The sequence below is a fragment of the Phasianus colchicus genome, chromosome 6, assembly GCF_987193195.1.
Source record: "Phasianus colchicus chromosome 6, bPhaCol1.hap1.1, whole genome shotgun sequence".
NCBI lineage: Eukaryota > Metazoa > Chordata > Aves > Galliformes > Phasianidae > Phasianus > Phasianus colchicus.
The window spans coordinates 32,571,964-32,586,381 of record NC_143441.1 but is presented as its reverse complement, the minus strand read 5'-3'; positions in this window follow the sequence as shown (position 1 = coordinate 32,586,381).

Below are 14,418 nucleotides of genomic sequence, written 5' to 3'. Positions count from 1 at the left end.
TCCTGAAACACTTGTAAGCAGAGGCAGGAAATGTTGGCCTGAAGGTGGTGGGAGGAAAGTGCTGCTGGAGGTCAGGGCTAGGATTTGGCTGGTTTGGCTAAGCAAGACTCGATGAGCAGGAGGAGCGAGCAGGCTGGGGGCTTCCCTGCTCCTGGGGCTGAACAGAAGCATATCAACCTGAGGAGAAAATGTTCTCCAACAGTGCAGGTATCTTTCTTTACACATTTGGATTCTTTTGAGTGATTATTCACTTAAAGAGCAGGAATTGCAAGGAACACACAGGCCTTAGGGTACCGTAACTTCAGAGCACTGATCTACCATATGGTTACTACAACAAGCCTTCCCTAGGCAGCAAAAAAAAAACAACAAGAATAAGATATTTACAAATTGAACTTGTAAAAGCCATTGGGAGGCTTACACAGTCTCTGCTTTTACTATGCAGGTTAAATAATCCCTATTTGTCTGTTGCTTTCATAAGCACCAGATTCAGAGCTCGTTCTACAGCAAAACTTCCTGAGGGAGAGCAAATTGCACTAATAAAATCAGTGGTATAAGGATAATGTGATATTACTATGAATTCACTGAATAATTAAGTCAGAAGGGATCTCTGGAGGCCATCTAGTCCAAGCTCCTGCTCAGTGCAGGGCCACCTTCAAAAGCAGATCATGATGCTGATTGACTTATTCTGCTTTCTGATACCTCTAAGGATAGAGATTCATTACACTTCCATTACTAGGAGTGCAGGAGTATGTCTTTTTATTGGATGAAGTTGTGTCCTTTCAGTGCAAACATTTGCCTCTCTATTAACTAGCAAATTTTGTGAATAGTATATTTGGATACAAACTCCAGGCCTGAGTAAACATAAATGGGAAAATCTGAAGCCAGGTCACCAAGTAAAGGAAATGACCCACTACAACTTGAACCTTATGAGTACTGAAGATAATTTTGCTATCTGTATGATAGAATAAAAATCCTAAAAAGATCTATGACAGGAAAGTAGGCTCAATTCAAAGGCTGAGATCAGAAGAACTCATCACATCTGTCACCTTCCACTCCATACAGTGACTGGCATAATAAGCAAGAACCAAAATGCATCAGTTTCTTCGCCCGTGCACAGTCTGGTCAAAGAAGAGAGCAGTGATGATATTACCTCAGAAGATATAAGGATCATTGTTAATATTGCAACAAAAGCTGCCAGCATGAAAGAAAATGGGACATTTATCAATTTCAAGCTGGATACAGATATAGTGTCAGCAGCAGAGACATTACTTCTGAAAGAAAATCCACAAACAATAGAAAGTGAAAAGGTAAAATTCATATTTGCTGTGGTGACCTAACCCCCTCAACAGCACATATGAATCAAATTTAATGGTAAATAAGCTGGAACAAATGCAATTTTTAATAATACCAGAGAATAAAATACCCATTATTGGTTTTTAAAAAATAACACAAAGTCATTGCTTTTATTTTGATGTGTGCTTATTGGAATGGGAGCTAAGTTGACAAGGAAAAAGTTTAAAACACTTTCCTTATATACAAAAACTTTCAACAGAATTTGGAATAATACAGAAGAAATATGATACCTTTTTGATGTTTTTAGGAAGTTCACCTTGGGGTTAATACACATAGAACTCAGTAAGTTGCTTTCTCTGGAACTCAGAGAGTCAGAGGAAAAAATGATATGGTGGTGCTGTCATTGATCTCTGTAGTAGGAAAGTGGATCCCTCCTTCACTTCTTTCTGCCCAGTGGGCATGATGAAGCTGTCCCCTCATTGTACTATTTATTTAAACTGGAGCCTGGTTTGGTCAGTGCTTTCTGAGAGTCTGTGGGATTCCTTTCTGTGGAACCTGCAGGTGGGAAAGGTACTGCTTTTGAACTCCTAGAGAAGAGTGGGGGATGCAGAGCTGCTCAAGTGCACAGATACTGGTGTGCTGATAGCATGCAGGCTGCAGGCACCGCTCAGCTCTAACAAGGGAGCGCAGGTGCTTCCATAATTAGCTCAACATTTGAGCCGGTGAAAAACTCCGGATGAACTACCTATGTTTTTTTTCTGAGTCTGAACCAGAGTGTCATTGTTTCCTCCAAGTAGGAAGATGTTAGATGGGCAGGAGGAGGTTAATCTGAGATGGATTAGACAGGGAGTAAATGTATGTACTTCCTATCAGTATTTTAGGCTCACAGGAGGTTTTTCAGAATGTTCAAACTTAATTTAAACTCAGGATGAAAAACTGCCGCTTCTCTTATTTATAGAGCAGGCTTGTCAGCTCTGGGATTTGAGTGATTTGTAAATTCCTCTTGGCCTACAAATTGTAGCCAGGAACTGCACCCACAGCTCTTCACAGGCTTGGGGAACTGGTGCTGAGAAGAACAGAGCTGGAGAAGCCATACAAAAGAACCTCTGTCTCATTCAGTATAAACTGCTGCAGTGGAAGACTGCTTGGTTTGCTTGGGCAGCCTCATGGATAGTGGTTAAAACAACTAGCTTCATCTGCAGCCATCCCTGATGGGTTGATGTGTCTGAAGCTTACTGCTTGTATTGCAAGAGGTTGGTCCCCAGCTGAACAGTAAGTTTGAAGTGTGTGGTGGCCCACATGAACGTGTGGATCTGCTCTGTGTGGCTGGGCAGCATGTGCAGAGAAATTCATAGAGGCTCCGTTTGGGTGGGATTTGTCTAGCAATGGCAAGTATTAACTGTGTAAAGCAAGATATGAAGTGAAATGGCATTCTCGTTAAGCTGTGAGTTAGTCTTGCTGTTAACATCCCTTTCGTTTGTGGTAAAGACATAGCATGAAATAGAGCTCACATATTATTGAGTGTCCTTGGGCTCCACAGTGCAAAAGATGCAGAGCTGGTCTGGAGAGGTGGGATGTGGCACTCTTGGTTAAACACTTTTACAATGCTTAGAATTCCTGTCTGTTCTCCTGCAGTGTCAGTGCCTTCCTGACTTCACTCTGTCAAGGTTTATCTTAAGGGAGTTGCAGTTTTAGAGATTGTGCAAGACAAAACTCTTGAGAGACTTGAGATTGTGTGCTTTGTGTGTAGAAGGCTTGGAAAACTGGTGCCAGGTGGGACAAAGGGTTGTGGTGATCTATCATCCTTCCTTGCTATTTTAACTGTATCCAGTAATGAACTTGTAGTTTGGCCAGTGTACAGCATAGCTTACAATTTGTTTGTGCTTAAAGAATGAGGCTTGGACTATAGTTCATTGAATATTTTTCATTAATTAAATGCACAGTATATGGATAGCTGATGTCCAATTCTATGAACTTTCACTATCTCATCAGGAAAATTGCAGCATCGAAACTGCCAATCAGATCTTAAAAGGAGAATAAAACTTTTTTTTACAAAGCCTTAGAGAGGAGAAGCTATGTATACCTAAGCTGTCTCTTAATTTGTCATGTTAATTTATGAGTAGTAAAATGATTTTGTTAATGTCTGCAATTTCAACTGTCAATAAGTAAACTGAATACAAATATCATCCTTAATACTTTCAGGGAGTTGTAATGAAAAACATATTCGTTTAGAAAAAAGGCATGTTTGTTCCAAGATCTCAGAAGTTAATGTCTGAAGCTTTTCATGAGGTTAATGCTGAAGCTGGACACACTTTATATTCAGTCAGGCTGGCATTGATTCACATATTGTGTGACAGTAATGGCTGAAGGTCCTCAATGTCTTCTATTTTTCTTTTTGAATGATCTCATGACAATGCAGCTGCATATTCGGTGTGCTTGCTGCTGGGGGTGACATAGCAAAGGAAAGACGGTAGGGCTATTATTTTACCCTTTGGTTCTCTTGTGATATTAAATAAGTCCTTAAAAGCCCATCTTCCTGGAAAAGAATGGGAACTTGCCTCATTCCTCATATTCTAATGAAGGAGGCATTCATTTAGAAAAAGGAGTCCCTGCATATACAGTCAGTACTTAGAGAAAAGTAGAAATGACTGTCATTAAGTCTTGCCTCTGGCTTTATATTAATGTATTTTTAAAAGTCAGTTTAAAACTGCAAAGAGCTCTCTTTCCTATCAATGGTTGGTGAGGGAATGGGTACCTCAAGTTTAAAAGAAAGTCTCGCTCTGAGTAAAGTAATCTGTGCGGTTGTTGAATTGTTGATTGTTAATGGAACTTGCAAAGAATCACAGTGAAACAACTGGAAAATGAGGAAAAAAAGATTAGATAAAAATTGCTGATATCACATATGTCTATCTTGTTCATGACTATGATTAGATCTGGCATATGTTTAGGAAGAGGATGAGTAGTTTGCTGTCAATTATGCATTCATCTTAGTCATCAGTGAACATCTTTTGTAACATTAATGAACAATAACCTATTCAAATACTGATTTACCTATCTTGGTGTTTTGTAAGAGGAGGTACTAGATGTATTCAGACATAGAAAGTAAGCAGTTATTTTATATTTTGAATATATAGAAAGTTTCTTTTATTTCTCTTTGTGTGAGAAGTTGTTTTGTACCTTGAAGGGAGATTGAGAAGACAAATTTCTGCCAAAGCTTTTGGTTTTGTGGTACCTCTGGGCATTTTCCTCAGCAGTACAAATGCATAATCATTTGGGGGATCTAGGAAAGATGTTGACGTAGCAGAATACTGAGGAAGAGGCTGGCCACAGGCTAGCTGTGCCTTGTTTGGGGAACATGTTCTTTATCTGCCTTTCAGTATTAGGGAATTGACTTTTATATTAGGAAAGAGGACAACAGAAGCATAAGGAATCATTTTGTGTAAGAGAGGAACACAAATAGAAATCAGTAGAAAACATCAGAATGGATCATAATCTACACTGAAGTGCTGCCACTGCAAATCCCAGGCTGAAGCCTCTGTTCATGTGACTTTCCACGAAACATCATGATTTTCAAGGGGAAAACAAAGATGTGAGTCGAGGTGGAGAGCAGAAGGGAGAGCTGTGCCACTTGTGACAATACATTAGCCGATTTGGCTGTATGATTGGTATGTTGAGCCTAGCACCAATCTGGTCCTTCTCATCTTCCCTGTTTTCTTTTGCTGACTTTCACAGAATAGTAGAAAAACACAAGGACTGTGAGACAGACAGTATGCAGCAAGAATGTCATCATTGAAACCCTGAAGGAATATAATAATTCAGGCTATAAATGAAGCCAATGACTTTTAGGACTATACTAATGGTTTTTATGAAGAACTGAATACCGATATGCCCAAATTTGCATGGTTTCTCCTGTCCCTCTCCTATCCCTCTCCCCTTTTTTTTCTATTTTCTAATCTAGACAAAAGGTCTATAAGAAATAATGATGATTTCTGGACATTGTTTGTATTCAGAATCTAGCTATGGCTTACAACCAAACTTGGGATGGGTGACACACACGGTCAACTATTCATATGAGAAATGGGATTTGAATCCCAATGACAAGCAAATCTAAACACGGCTTGGCTGCTCCAGTCAGGCACAATTACTGTTCTCTGTAGTGCTGTTCAGAGACAAACCTGTATTTCTGATCCAGACATACAGGACAGCACTCATGATGGATGTTGTTTCTGCAGTTACTTCCTGATAAGTCTTTGGTAACGGGAAGATTGTCATTCCCAAGGCATACACATACACACTAGGAGCACAGTGATGCTGCATGCTGTGTGGATTTTCAGGCTCTTGGTCCCAGCATCAGATTTCAAAACACTTTGTACACAGAGAAACAAATGACCCAACTTCTGGTGTTACCATGGGAGAAGGACACCAAAAATATATGTAGCAACAGAAAAGAAGCAAAAAAGCATTCCCCTCACAAAATGGTCTCCAATACAGCAAAAAAGAGATGGGGGAGCAATTTTAATTGCTAACAGTGCTTCTCCGGGGATACTTGCCTTAAGAAAAAAGTATGAGCTGCTCTGGTGCTGTAAGAGGTTGCTAAGAGCTTGCAGAGGCCCCAGACCTTTCAGCTCAGGGTAGCTGCAAAGTGAAAACCACCAAGCTAATTTCAGGTTTAATGGCTGTGATGCTCATTAGGTGAACACCAGAAAAAAAAAGAAAAAAGACCTTGAACAAAACTATCTTATTTCAAAAGTGTGTAATGTACTTTAATTACAGGGAGGAGATAAAGGAGATAAAAAAGCGGTCAGCCTGAACTTGGGCAGCTCTAACACCTGAAAGGGAGACTGAAACAGAAATGGTGCTGAATCTATACATAAGAGCCTCAAAGCCAATATTTTTGTCTCATATTGCACGTTGTCAGCATCCCAAAATTGCAAATTATCTTCCCCCTCTCAATCTGCTGCTAGTCTAGCTGTGCAGATAAACTTACACTGAACTCACTATTTACCAGCATCTCCACCAAGCTTTTCTATGTGCTGTCTTGGGCATGTGGTGAAGTGGCTAGGGCAGTATTTCAGATGCTCTCTGAGACTTTTTCAGAGCTTATTGAGTGTGAAGCAGGGCTTAAAAAGATGTTTCCGCCAGGTCACTATGGTGCACTGGAGAGGCAGTGTATTCAGTATTGCCCTCAGAGGAAGCCTTTTCTCATAGAGACCCTATGGGCATCACTAAGTCTAATCATCTGCTTGCTATCAGAAATCCCTCCCGTGCTTTACATTTTGAGGAGGAGAAGAAAACATTTGCAGGATGGCATTTCTTCTTCTAGTCTTGCTGAAGATCTCTCACATAAGTCCAGAAAGATGGATACATCAAAGTCAGCCTGGTGGAATTTGGGAACTTTTGTGTGCATCAGGTGTGTATGGATGGGAAGGAATGAATGTTTTCTCTTTCAGCATTGTCTTGGAAGGGCAGTTCCCATCACCCACAGCAAAGCTGGAAAGGTGGGTTTGTGCATGTGCTTGTGAAGACACCAGGACAGCTGAGGAAGCACTGTTGGAGGGACACTGAGCCCAGAGGGCATCCAGGCTCAGCACTATTCTCCAGCATACAGTGGACGCCTGCCAAATTCATAAAATATGAGAATTGTATATAAAATTGTTGAACTCAAATGGTCCTTTCTTGCTGACTAATTGGGGTCAAACCTCACTACTAAATCTCTTTTACACCAGTGTGCACACAAACACAATTGGGTGTCTTCTGTAGTGGGTCTGGCCCTCAATGTCCTCTGGTGTCTACTGCCCAGACCTCTTCTATTCACCAGCTGCTCTGTCCTGCAGTTCTCTTGTAGATTTACACAGAGAGCACCCTCAGCCATGGTAACCTCTGGGAATGAAGTGTACCTGCAGCAGCCTGCAGTGGTCAGGCACATGCCTTGGCTGCTTCCATCCACCCTCCATCCTTTCTCAAGTTTTTGCTCCTCCCTGATTTACTCTGATACCTGGCCTTTCCTTAAACATCACACAATAAGTTTATCAATTCTCCATAATTCCCCTCAAATATCCCATAATTTTTCTCTTGTCCTTAAGGCCCACTATAGTCTTATTTTCCCCTTCTTATCATTCACAAAGTTTTGGTTGAAGATCCTCAGAGCTTTGTGTAGTTCCTGCAACATCTCATCAACCAGGAGTGTGAGAAATCTGGTCTTTGGTAGAGACTCTTCTTCCTTCTTTTCATTTGGGCTCCTGTTCCTGCATTTTTAATTTATTGCTTCTATTTCTGTCTCTTGTCCCAGTCTTCTATGCTCAACATCCCATAATCCAATAGTCTCATGAACCAAATAGCCTTTCAGTCCTCACAAGGGTACTTTGCAGTCTTCTCCAACAGAAGTTCAGAGGATCTTACTGGATCTGGGGCAGGAAATGGTTCTGTGTAATTTTACTCTTGTGTGAATTTTGGATTAAAAATACATACAAACTCTCTAGAACAGCCCAGCAACTTTAAATACTAAGAACTCAAGTTAATGGATAGGAAGAAAACTAAGCATAAGATTTGTATGAAGGCTCATTAAATTACAAATCACTGAATGACTTGAAATGAGATTAAAATGTGAGTTCTCTAGTCTATTTTAAGATGTTTTACTATTATGTTTTTTTATTATGTAAAAGTTAAGCTAGTCATTTATAAAATCATCTAAATGCACCTTTTTCACCTTCTGTTCTCAGATTTGGCAGTGAAAAATTGTTCTGATTGCGGTTTCTTGAAGTGTAATTACTTTGTCAAAGGAAAATATAATTAGAACTGATATTTAAAATGCACTATAATTGTATTTAAGCCATTTGATAATTTGGTCACGTACTGGATGTTTTGTTAATTTAGCAACAGCTAACAATACTAAAGTTGGAAAATTGTCTGACACTTTCTCTTTCCTGTGTTTTTTTTTCCTTTAAAAAAAAAAAAAAAAAAAGGAAACAGCTCATAATATGCTCCAGCCTTCCCTCTATTCACAGAAAGAAGCTGTAGACACTCGCTTTCACTATTTCCCTCAAGAGCTTCACTGACTGCAGAGCAAATTGTACATTCTCGCATTGATTTGACACTCTGACTACATCAGGTTCTGTTTGAGGAACAACTGGAACATAATGCTTTGTCATCCTAAGATTTTCTGTCTTAGAAGTGTGATATGGACAACCAGTTGGGGGCTAGGAGTTGGGCTTTAGCAGCAGATTCGTCACTCAGGGGCATTGACGTTTCTCAGCTTTACTTTCCTGTAACATAGGGTTGGTAGGTGCTTATGAGCTTCTCTGGGAGTGGAAGGAATTCAGCACGTTTAGCTTTGGAGCTTAAAACAGTAATTCTGGTATTAGTTACTGTCTCTGTTTGAAATGATCTCTTAATAGTACAAAGTAAGGAATTCCCATGACTCATCTGTAAGATGTCAAAATTATCCAAGCAGCACTCGCCTCCCCTTGCTGCTAATGGACAACATTCATCACAGGTTCACAACATCATAAAATAGAATCGCTTGAGTTGGAAGTGACACTTAAAGGTCATCTAATCCAGCTCCTCTGCAAAGAGCAGAGACATCCTACCACAGAGAGCAGCTGCCTTTCCACATGAAGTCAGCAATGTGTCCATAGTGGTGAGCACAGCCCTGGGACAGAGGATGGGGGCATGGCCTTACATGGCAACCGTGGCAGTCAACACACGGTGGCTCTGTATTTTTGGTCTGGGAAATCCAGAGCTTTGAATCCCTTGATGCCTGTACTGTGACAGAAGCATATCAGATGTGTCAGATACGAGGAATGACTGTGACACACACCAGATGGGTCACACTTGGTGGTAAGGACTGGGCATGGGCATATCAGGCCATTTGGCTGCTGCTACAGCCAGCCTGCAAATAGCACAGTGCTGTGCTAGACAGTGCTGATGGTGGAGTCCAGATGCAGTACCATTACTGAATCTAAATCCAACTCTGTTCAGAAGCAGGAATCACATTGTCACCTCAGGAAGCAACAGAAGGCAGGCAATCCAGCAACAGCTGCTGCATTAGTGATTGCAAGCAGGGCTGGGAAGGGCTTGGGAGGGACCTGTGCAGAAGCTCCTGGAGTGGCTGTGGCAAATGGCAGGGGAAGGATATTGTCCTGCTTTTGTCTGGGATAGATTTAATTTCCATTGTAGAGTATCACAGAATATTGTGGTTTGGATTTTTGATGGAATCAGTGGTAATAACGACACACTGATGTTATATTGTTGCAGAGCAGATCTGCATAGAGAAGCTTTTTCTGCTCCTCATGCTACCCTGCCAGCAAGGGACTGGGGCTGCACAAGTTGCTGGGAGGGGACACAGCCAGGACAGCTGACCAGCCAAGTGTCCCATAACCATCAGGTATCATGCCCAGCAATAAAAACTGGAAGAAGAAAGGAGGAAGGGAGAATGTTTGGCGTGATGGCAGTTGTCTTCCTGAGAAATAGTTACTGCACAACAGGCGAACACATTCATTTCTGCTGTATCATGTAAGAAGGTCTGTTGTACAGCTCAAGGCATATATACACATATTTGCAGGGCTTCCTAGGGATGGTATTTAATGCAGTAGAGAGAAGGAACACCACTTGAATGCTACTATAGGTAGAACTGTAGGAGAAGTCCTGAAGAGGCAGCATGAAGCAAAGAGGAATGTGTGTGAGTGTAAATGCATCTCCAAGAGAAAGGAACAGGCAGAGAGTGGTGCTTCTGCACAGATCCAGTATGTTAGGCTTCTGACCTTGAAGTATTTTCTACGAGAGAGAGAAAATAAATATTTACTCACTTTTTCTAAAAGCTCTCTTGAAAACACTTGTGGAGTGCACATAATTCAGTGGTGGGAGCTGATGCAGATCTCATTTTCAGGGAAGGTCTTTGCTTTCTGGATGCATCCTTCCATTAGGGTTGCAGGCAGAGAACTTCAACAGGCACATGAAGAGGCAACACAGTGGATTATGGGGTTCTCAGTAGTGATCTCTCCCATGCTCTCTTACTAGCTGATAGGACTTGGAATACATTGTAACAACCAATGGAGACTGGGCATGGTTGTGAACAGAGAGATTTATTTATTTACTTTTATAGTGGAAAATCCAGGTGTCCAGGTGTCTCTATGCAGTAAGATTTTCAGGGGGGGAGGAGGGAGAGAGAAGGAGATGGAGTGGGAAACAATGTGCAACTCCCTCAGGATAACCTTTCTGCTTCTATGTAGTATTTTGCTCTTAGAATTTTTTTCAGAAGACTTTTGATGGACCCCATTAAAGTCATCTTTGATTTGTTTGAGTCTCAGGGCATTTCAGCCTGGTATCACTCAGTCTAGTTTTCATTGCAGGCAGCCAAACAAAATTTAGTAATATTACGAAGATGTTTGCCTTTTTTTTTTTTTTTTTTTTTTTGGCTTATAAGGAGCCCTTGTGACACATTTTGTTTACCTTGAACAACATTGAATGTCAGTAGTGGAAGATCACTGACCTGAACACTATATCCAGGGTAAGGCATCTCCATCAGCAGAAGGACAGATGTGGATCTGGCTTTATGGTGCTGAAGTGTGAGGGCCAACAAAGTTCTGATGTATCTATGGGCAAAACTGCCCCCCAGCAAAGAACCATTCCTGTGAATGTTGGGCCTGCTCTGCATCTTGCTGTCAGCCCAAACTGCCTGCTGATCCCCGGGGAAGTTTAAAAGGGGAAAGTTTTTCCTGCAGCCCAGTAAGTTTATAGTGTTTTTCTGCACCGATCAGAATTGTGGTTATTTCATCCCTTCTTCCATGTTTTACTGCTTTTTCCTCCTCTTTTTTTTTTTTTTTTTTTATTATTATTATTATTTTTCCCCAACTGCCTTTCACCCAAATCCCTCTTTTCCATTTATGTGCCTCACTTCCATCTTTTCAGATCTGCTCCTGCTGCATGCTGAGCTGTTTTCTTTTAACTGGTGGCAGCAAGACCTCCCCAGTTCCTAGAGCCCACTGGGATCAGACAGATGCCTCTGACCTTAGCTAAAATCCACCACTCTCCTCTCATAAAACAAGAAGAGAGGAGGCAGAGAGGAGTCCCCCAGGCTGGTGGGCTTTCTGACCACTGCTGTTCTTTGGGAAAACCTTCCTCAAAAACAGTGCAACCACCTCTCTGCTCCCACAGCTCCCATTGCTCTTGCTTTAAACCAAGATTGCCGTGCTTTTTTTTACTAGAGATTACAAGATTAGGTTCCAATAAGTTTGGAGAAATGAGGTTTCAGCTAGAACAGAGAGACCCTATTAATAACTAGAGAAAAGTAAAAATGTAAGATCCATGACTTGAATAGTTGCCGTGGCATTTTATAATACCCAGAGCACAGGGAAAGAGGCACTGAGAATAGTTGAGATCAAAAACCACAGGAACAGACAAGCAAGCTGGCATCAGCACTGCACTGAGTACAGTGTCATCAGCATCTCTTCATGGTCCAGCTTTTAAAAATAATTGTTTGTTACTAAAAAGTCATTAAATTTAAATATTTTTTAAAATATTATTTCATTTTATTTTGTTTTATTTTATTTTATTTTATTTTATTTTATTTTATTTTATTTTATTCTTCTTTTACTGTATAATGGTGGTTACTGTTTTAGTCATTAAGATGATCTTTATATTCTCTGAACAGTTGATAGTTATGCAGCTGTACATGGACGTAGCTTGTACAAAGCAGAATAAATTCCTGGGCAGCACTCTGTATTGCTGTTTTTCACACCTGGGGAGTTACTCTGCCATACACAAGATAACTGTAGTGTAGAATAATGCATACAAATGTATCAGTTTCCCAGCCTATGCACTGAATTTCCTGTGACCATGAGAATAACTCTCATGCATCTCCAGGCAACATTTTCCATGGACATATTCAGGTTAGGATTGTAGGACTGAGGAGTTATGGTTTATTTGTAGTCAAAGACATAATATTTGAGTGGTGTTATTTTGGTTGCAATAATGATGATTTCGCGAATCATGCAGAAGGAACTCTGCATTCATAAGCTGATTTTACTACATGATCTGAAAGATTCTTTTTTTTTTTTTTTACTGTAGTGGAAAATTTAAAATGTTGAGATTCATATAATACTGTTTTATTTTATTTCCATTAAAAGGCTACTTTGGGTTACTTAGTCTTTGGGTAGTTCATGCTGTGGTAATAATCACGTGCATCAGTACAAGTTAGAGGATGACCTGCTGAAAAGGAGCTCTGCAGAGAAGGACATGGGTGTCCTGGTGGATGACAGGTTGGCCATGAGCCAGCAGTGTGCCCTTGTGGCCAAGAAGGCTAATGGTGTCCTGGGGTGCATTAAAAATAGCATGAGCAACAGGGCAAGGAAGGTGATCCTCCCCATCTACTCTGCCCTGGTGAGGCCACATTTAGAATACTGTGTCCAGCTCTGTGCTCCCCAGTTCAAAATAGGCTGGGATCTCCTAGAAGGAATCCAGCGAAGGGCCACAAAGATGATTAGGGGCCTGGAGCATTTCCCATATGAGGAAAGGCTGAGTAACCTGGGTCTGTTCCTAGGTTAGAAAAGAAGACTGAGTGGGTATCTGATCAATGTTTATAAATTTCTAAAGGGAGGTGGGAGGAAAATGGATGAAGCCAGGCTCTTCTCAGTGGTGTTTAGCAAAAGGACAAACTGAACATAGGAAATTCCATACTAACATGCAGAAGAACTTCTTTATGTTAAGGATGGTGAAGCAGTGGAACTGTTTGCCTAGAGAGATTGTGGAGCCTCCTACTATGAAGGTATTCAAGACCCATCTGGATGCCTACCTGTGTGATGTACTTTGGGGTAACTGCTTTAGCAGGGGCTTGGACTTGAGGTCACTTCCAAACCCTGTGATTCTATATGATTCTGTAGTGATGTTTTCTTATTTCAGTGCACAATTTTTATAATTGCTGCACTATATGATGATCAAAACCTGGGAAAAAAAAGTTTGTTTGTTTGTTTGTTTTTTAAAGTGACATTATAGATTCTCAATCGTTTTTAAGGAGACAGAACTGTGATAATCTATCATAATTTTCTGCGATGTTTAGAATTATTTAAAAATTAAAAGATGCAGAGTTCACATCAGATTTTCTATGTATCTAGGCTTCATTAGGGACTTCAGCAAACATTTTGCAGGAAAGAGATGAGCCAAGTGCAGCTTTTCTACTACAACTGACTTTAGCCAACTGAATTAATGTTATGCCCTGCTTTTCCTATCCCACCATCTTTCCTTTTTCTCTTTATCTCCTATATCTCTCTTTTCTCACACATGCTTTTCTACTTTTCCAGCATTGTTTCCCTTATCTTACTTTTTCTGTAATTTCTATCTTTCTTCTCTTTAAGATTTATTCCCTTCATTCTGTTCTTTTCTCTCTCTATTTTAGATAGTTATTTAAGCTCCATAAAGATAAAAATTTAATATTTATATCTATTTTTTTCTCTAAACTTTCTACCACGTTTCCAGTTTTCAGTCTGACTCAAAACCCCAGGACAGGTGGCTGGCCTTTAGTTCTCCAGTTCTGATATTTGTCTATTTCTGGGCATGGAGAATAGCTTCTCTGCTTAGGACTGCAAAATTGTGTGAATAAATTGCTAAATTAAAATGTTGCTGAATCACCTGTCTATTCACACAGAAAACAGTGTGGCTGAGTAAAACTGCCTCATGTTACAGCCATACCCAAATCAGTGCAGGCATAGCTAAGACAGCTTTCTTCTCATTGTCCTAGTCTCCCCCAAAGTTACACTTGTTAATTGGTATTACACACAAGTCTAAAATGGGCATCTTCCACCTCCAAAATAACTCTTAGGAATAATCTGAGATTATTTGATGAACAGATACAAATGATGAGCTAGAGCAAGTGTTGCAAAGCAAGAAGATATTTCTGTAAAGGAAAGGAGTGGTGGAGTGGCTGTCAGAAAGAAGTGATCTCTCTTGCAAGAGAGGTTGAAGTCTTCTCCAGATTTGGACTTCAGCTGTGGTTTTGTTTCTCAGCCCTGGCAAAGAAAACAAGTGGCTTTTGTTGAGATTTTGGCCCATGAACTTGGAAAACTGGCTTTTGTTTCTGGTGGTGCTGTAGACATTTACCCTGTTCTTGGATCACATTTATCTAACTGAATTTCC